Genomic DNA, 6,718 nt, shown 5'->3' with positions numbered 1-6,718 from the left:
TACTAACAGGTGGTTTGTGTCGTGGTCTGAAGGTTGCAGGCTGGACTCCTCGTGCTCCTCGCTAACAGGTGGTTTGTGTCGTGGTCTGAAGGTTGCAGGCTGGACTCCTCGTGCTCCTCGCTAACAGGTGGTTTGTGTCGTGGTCTGAAGGTTGCAGGCTGGACTCCTCCTCCTGCTCCTCGCTAACAGGTGGTTTGTCTCGTGGTCTGAAGGCTGCAGGCTGGACTCCTCCTCGTGCTCCTCGCTAGGTGGTTTGTCTCGTGGTCTGAAGGCTGCAGGCTGGACTCCTCCTCGTGCTCCTCGCTAACAGGTGGTTTATCTCGTGGTCTGAAGGCTGCAGGCTGGACTCCTCCTCGTGCTCCTCGCTAACAGGTGGTTTGTCTCGTGGTCTGAAGGCTGCAGGCTGGACTCCTCCTCGTGCTCCTCGCTAGGTGGTTTGTCTCGTCTGAAGGCTGCAGGCTGGACTCCTCCTCGTGCTCCTCGCTAACAGGTGGTTTGTGTCGTGGTCTGAAGGTTGCAGGCTGGACTCCTCCTCGTGCTCCTCGCTAACAGGTGGTTTGTGTCGTGGTCTGAAGGCTGCAGGCTGGACTCCTCGTGCTCCTCGCTAACAGGTGGTTTGTGTCGTGGTCTGAAGGTTGCAGGCTGGACTCCTCGTTCTCCTCTCTAACAGGTGGTTTGTGTCGTGGTCTGAAGGCTGCAGGCTGGACTCCTCGTGCTCCTCGCTAACAGGTGGTTTGTGTCGTGGTCTGAAGGCTGCAGGCTGGACTCCTCCTCGTGCTCCTCGCTAACAGGTTGTTTGTGTCGTGGTCTGAAGGTTGCAGGCTGGACTCCTCCTCGTGCTCCTCGCTAACAGGTGGTTTGTGTCGTGGTCTGAAGGCTGCAGGCTGGACTCCACGTGCTCCTCGCTAACAGGTGGTTTGTGTCGTGGTCTGAAGACTGCCGGCTGGACTCCACGTGCTCCTCGCTAACAGGTGGTTTGTGTCGTGGTCTGAAGGTTGCAGGCTGGACTCCTCCTCGTGCTCCTCGCTAACAGGTTGTTTGTGTCGTGGTCTGAAGGCTGCAGGCTGGACTCCTCCTCGTGCTCCTCGCTAACAGGTGGTTTGTGTCGTGGTCTGAAGGCTGCCGGCTGGACTCCTCGTGCTCCTCGCTAACAGGTGGTTTGTGTCGTGGTCTGAAGGCTGCCGGCTGGACTCCTCCTCGTGCTCCTCGCTAACAGGTGGTTTGTGTCGTGGTCTGAAGGCTGCAGGCTGGACTCCTCCTCGTGCTCCTCGCTAACAGGTGGTTTGTGTCGTGGTCTGAAGGTTGCCGGCTGGACTCCTCGTGCTCCTCGCTAACAGGTGGTTTGTGTCGTGGTCTGAAGGTTGCCGGCTGGACTCCTCGTGCTCCTCAGGGCTGAAAGCGGGTGTCTGTGAGAAGGACAGATGAGAGAGGAGACAGACAGACAGACAGACAGATGAGGAGCTTGCTGGAGCGGGGTGTGCGCAGCCTATACTGCTCTGTGTCTCACTCTCACACCTCCCTCTCTTCCGAGTCTTTCACTCTCCTCCCCCTTATTTCCGCCTCCTCCTCCTCTCTCTTGTGTCACTCCTCCCTCCCAGCTCCCCCCTTCCCCTTTCAAGCACCAGAGACTGCAGTGTATCTCAGTCCCTCTTTGTGTTTCCTCCTCCTCTCTCTCTCCCCTCTCGTTAGCACTCTCCTCCTCCTGCTCCTCCTCCTGTCTCTGGATAGGTGGTCTCCTCCTCCTGCTCCTCCTCCTGTCTCTGGATAGGTGGTCTCCTCCTCCTGCTCCTCCTCCTGTCTCTGGATAGGTGGTCTCCTCCTCCTGTCTCTGGTGGTCTCCTCCTCATCCCCTGTGCGGATGGGACGAGCCTCATAAATCAGCCTGTAAATGCTTCAACACTTCAACACCTAGCAAAATCAATCAACACATTCTCATGAACTGCCGTGTTAGATTCACCAACGTGTGAATCTAACACGTGATTTGACTGCATGTCTGTAACCATGGCAGACTGTGCAGAAGAAGATTTTAACTAGAGGCAGAGTCAGTGTCAGTGACCGTCCTGACCAATTTCTTGTTCTTCTTCTAATGGCTTTCCGGCAGACGATGCCTTGCAGCAGATTGCTCTCACATTATCTATCTATCTATCTATCTATCTATCTATCTATCTATCTATCTATCTATCTATCTATCTATCTATCTATCTATCTACAGTATGTATCTATCTATCTATCTATCTATCTATCTATCTATCTATCTATGTATCTATCTATCTATCTATCTATCTATCTATCTATCTATCTATCTATCTATCTATCTATCTATCTGTCTGTTTGTCTGTCTGTCTGTCTGTCTGTCTATCTATCTACTGTATCTATCTATCTGTCTGTCTGTCTGTCTGTCTGTCTGTCTGTCTGTCGGGCGGGCAAGGCCGCGACCTCCATGTTCCCGGACCTCTCGGCCCTCGTGCCACACGACGACCTCCCTCGCTGCTCGACGGCTCGGACTCCCGATAATCGGTGACCTCGTTGAGATTTGATTTGATCATTGTCATCTATGCCATCACTGATAACATCATCACCGATGACATCACAAGGTCGCTGATGATGTCACAGTGATGACTGATGACATCACCAATGACATCACAATTCTTCAAGTGACATCACTGATGACATCAATCACTGATATCATCACTGATGACATCTTCACAGATGACATCACAAGCGTGAGTGACACATCAATGCCCATGTGCAGTTTCAGACCTGCATGGGCATTGACCATTGATGATGTCATAGACATTGTGACATCATCTGTGGTGTGTGTGTGTGTGTTTGTGTGTCATCGGGCCGAGCATGCTCAGTTGACAACATCAATTGTCTGTGACATCAGTGATGTCAGCAACGCGAGCAAATCTGTTAGTTACTGATGACATCACTCACTGATGACATCACTCGGGTTGAGCATGCTCAGTTGAGCAAATGTGTGCAGATGATGTCACAATGTCAAGGGTGACATCACCCGGTTCAGCAAGTCCTTTGTTCCATCTGCAATCAGACTGTTAAATGAGCAATCTGCGTGTGTGTGTGTGTGTGTGTGTGTGTGTGTGTGTGTGTGTGTGTGTGTGTGTGTGTGTGTGTGTGTGTGTGTGTGTGTGTGTGCGCGCACTGCACACTGGACAGAGACATGTAGTACACGAAACTGAAACTGTTATGTCTCATGTGATTCAATGTTTTTATGCTCATACATGTTTTTATGTTTGCACCTTCGATCTCTCATGTGATTGAATGTTTCTTATGTTCCTACACGTTTTTATGTTTGCACCTTAGACCACCTGAATTTCCCTATGGGATAATAACATTGACCTTGACCAGAAGACAAGAGTATCACTCAGAGTGATGGCACTCTGTGTGTGACATCATCACTGATGACATCACTCACTGAGACCTCACAATTGCTCCAGTGATGGCATCACTGATGACATTATCACTGTCATCAATGATATCATCACTGACATCACTGATGACGTCATCACTCACTGACATCAGTGAGCCTTGGCAGGGAAGGATTTATGACATCACTGATGATCTTACAATGTCTATGACATCATCAGTGTCTGTCATAAATCACTGATCTATAGAACTGATGCATTTATCCAGACATCATCAATGATGGCATAATACTGATGTCATACTCACTGATGATGTCATAGACATTGTGACATCATCAGTGATATCATAAATCCGTCCCTGCTAAGGTTATAAATTGGACGACTGTGTAAAAGAAATATGCTGATGTTCTCCTTACAAAATTCTCTGTCCCAGCTGATGTTGTTTGGTAGAAGGCTTCTCACCCCAGAGCTGAGTGCACTTTGTTCTTATCACAAAAACGTGGTGGACCACTATGAGAACCCCAGAAATGTTGGTTCCCTTGATAAAAATGCCAAGAACGTGGGGACTGGATTGGTGGGTGCGCCAGCCTGTGGTGATGTAATGAAACTTCAGATCCAGGTGGATGAAAATGGAAAGATTGTGGACGCACGATTCAAGACGTTTGGCTGCGGCTCAGCTATCGCCTCTAGTTCTCTGCTAACCGAGTGGGTGAAGGGGAAAACTATTGAGGAAGCTCTGAAGATCAAGAACACAGACATTGCCAGAGAACTCAGCCTTCCTCCAGTCAAGCTTCACTGCTCTATGCTGGCAGAAGATGCCATCAAAGCAGCTCTGTCAGACTACAGACGCAAACAGCAGGACAACAAGGTCCTTAGTGCTATCTCAACACCAGCAGTCCAATGATGCATTGCAGCGTTTGTTGGGCAGATCGGTGGGAAAGGTCAAAAAGGTCAAAAGTCGTGAAGCTTCACGACTTTTGACCCTTGAAATCCCGTTCAGAGTACCAAAAGGAATGCCCCATAGCCCCCACGAATGAAAGAATGGCCAGGTCACCGATGTCCTACAGTTCTAGACAGATGTCTAGACAGCTGCTGCCACAAATCTGGCCTGAGTGATTCAGGGTATTCCTGATAAACTCAATTTATGCTGAAATTGTGTGTGTGTGTGTGTGTGTGTGTGTGTGTGTGTGTGTGTGAGAAAGTGGACATTTATCAAGTGACTCAGTTCATGTTGACTTCCTGCTGCATGTCATAAGTTTTTCTGTGGATTCAGTTCACGATGGCGGGAAGGTTGTGAAATATCTTAACGGGTTCATTCACAGCATTTGCAACTGGAAAGTGGCCAGCTAGGCTTCCATACCTGCACAAGCCTCGCCCCCGAGTCCTAGCGTTATTTACCTCAATGACAGGCAGTGCAATTATTATGCAAACCACCCAATGAGTCAGGACTTGAAACATGGAAATTAAATAGAAAGTCTCTGTTGCTGTCTACGTCTGTTATGCAACAGAAAAACTAACCCGTTCCATTTGATAAATTGTACTAGAAATTAATGATAGTTATTCTAATCTCAGCACACAGCGTATCTTTCTGGAATTTCCCAACTGGTCCAGTTTCCTGACATGACACGCCTACGTTGGAAACACATGGAAATTACCATGTGTTTTCAATTTCATGTTATCTGACATGACAGCCTGTTTTACCGAAATCATTTGATGACCGTGTTTAAACTTTCATGTTCTCTTTGGTCTTTCTCTTGGTTCTGGTTCCATATTTATATACTGTGTTCCTTTGTGACCAAAAAGCCGTGCGTTTGAACCCCTGGGCGAGCTGGGAAAGTCTGCATGAGGGAAATAAATCAATAACACTTGCACCACATGTTTCGCTCCCTTGAATAAGGCACTTATCCCACAACCAAGTGTAACGGCGTTGTGTAGGTGGTACTAGCAGCAACCCATGTTAAGGGCTTGTCCAGGGGTGGATTCGAACTGCCGACCCTCGGCTTGGGAGTCCAGCATGTTAACCGCAACACCAAGAGAGCTAGCTCCCTTGGCGGAGCTGATTAACTTGCCTTTATACTGGGGAGTGAGTTTAACCAATCCACTCGCTACCACTCGGGACTCACGAGGAATCCGCGCTGATTCAACTCGGTTACACAAGTATATAATAAAGCTGGGGCTCTGTGTTTCTGTCTGTCCCACTGATGACATCATCAGTGATGTCAAACCACTGTGACATCAGTGATGTCATAAACCACTGTTGACATCAGTCCCTCTTCTGTCCCACTGATGACATCATCAGTGATGTCATAAATTCACTCACACACACAAGGCTATAGTTCTCATGTTCTCATGCATAGGCATTGTGACATTATTGTGACATCACTGATGATGTCATCAGTGACACAGACACACACACACACACACACAAGTAAGTAATTAAGTAAGGAGAGAGACTGGGAGAGAGAGGCGAGGGAGACTAAAGGTCCTTACACATCGGGAGTGTTTTTTTTCGTGCGAATTAATTCGTACGTCAATTCATCATCGTCAACTCATTCGCGGGCCGGTCGGACTTGATTGGCCCGCGGGCCGCCAGTTGAATGGCCCTGAATTATAACATTTGTTTTTGTGGGTATGTCGGACTCCTTCATTCATCCCGAGACACTTTGAAGACTCAGCTGAATTAACGACACAAACATACAGACACCATCATGTAGCCTACTTTTGACAGTCTTATAGCTGACACTTACCCTGACTGACTTCCACTGAGGCCGCTGCAGAGTGATCTGTCACAAAGAGGATGAAGAACTTCCACTGAAACCGCTGCAGAGTGAGCTGTCACAAACAGGATGAAGAACTTCCACTGAAACCCCTGCAGAGTGAGCTGTCTGTCACAGACCGGAGGAAGGTGTCCCAACGGTCCAAGCCAAAGTGCAGCCGTGCAAAATGAAAGGGAAAGCATGACACTACCATTCTTGCCAACCTTGAGAGGGAGAATTTCGAAATCCAACTGGAGGGATAGGCGTTTCCTACATTCTCATGTCTATATGGAACTGAATAGGATATTGTTATGAGTTTAGTAACTACTACTACAAATAGGTGTATATATGTACAGTATTTCTTAGGGAAATAAGAAGAAAAAGAAAGAACCTTTCCGGTTATAAACAACCTTTGCGGCCTTCGCGTATAGATTTCCGATTTTATGAGGTGCAGTTGAATGCACCATACGTTTACGAGGTGCACTTGAATGCACCATGAAGTCCGCCTGCAGACGCTCAATCGATTTTTAATGATCATCATCGATTAATAATTATTTTTTAGTGGAGATAGCGCGA

This window comes from Poromitra crassiceps (genome assembly GCF_964638095.1).
Source record: "Poromitra crassiceps genome assembly, chromosome: 5".
Taxonomy (NCBI): domain Eukaryota; kingdom Metazoa; phylum Chordata; class Actinopteri; order Beryciformes; family Melamphaidae; genus Poromitra; species Poromitra crassiceps.
This window is presented reverse-complemented; position numbering follows the sequence as displayed.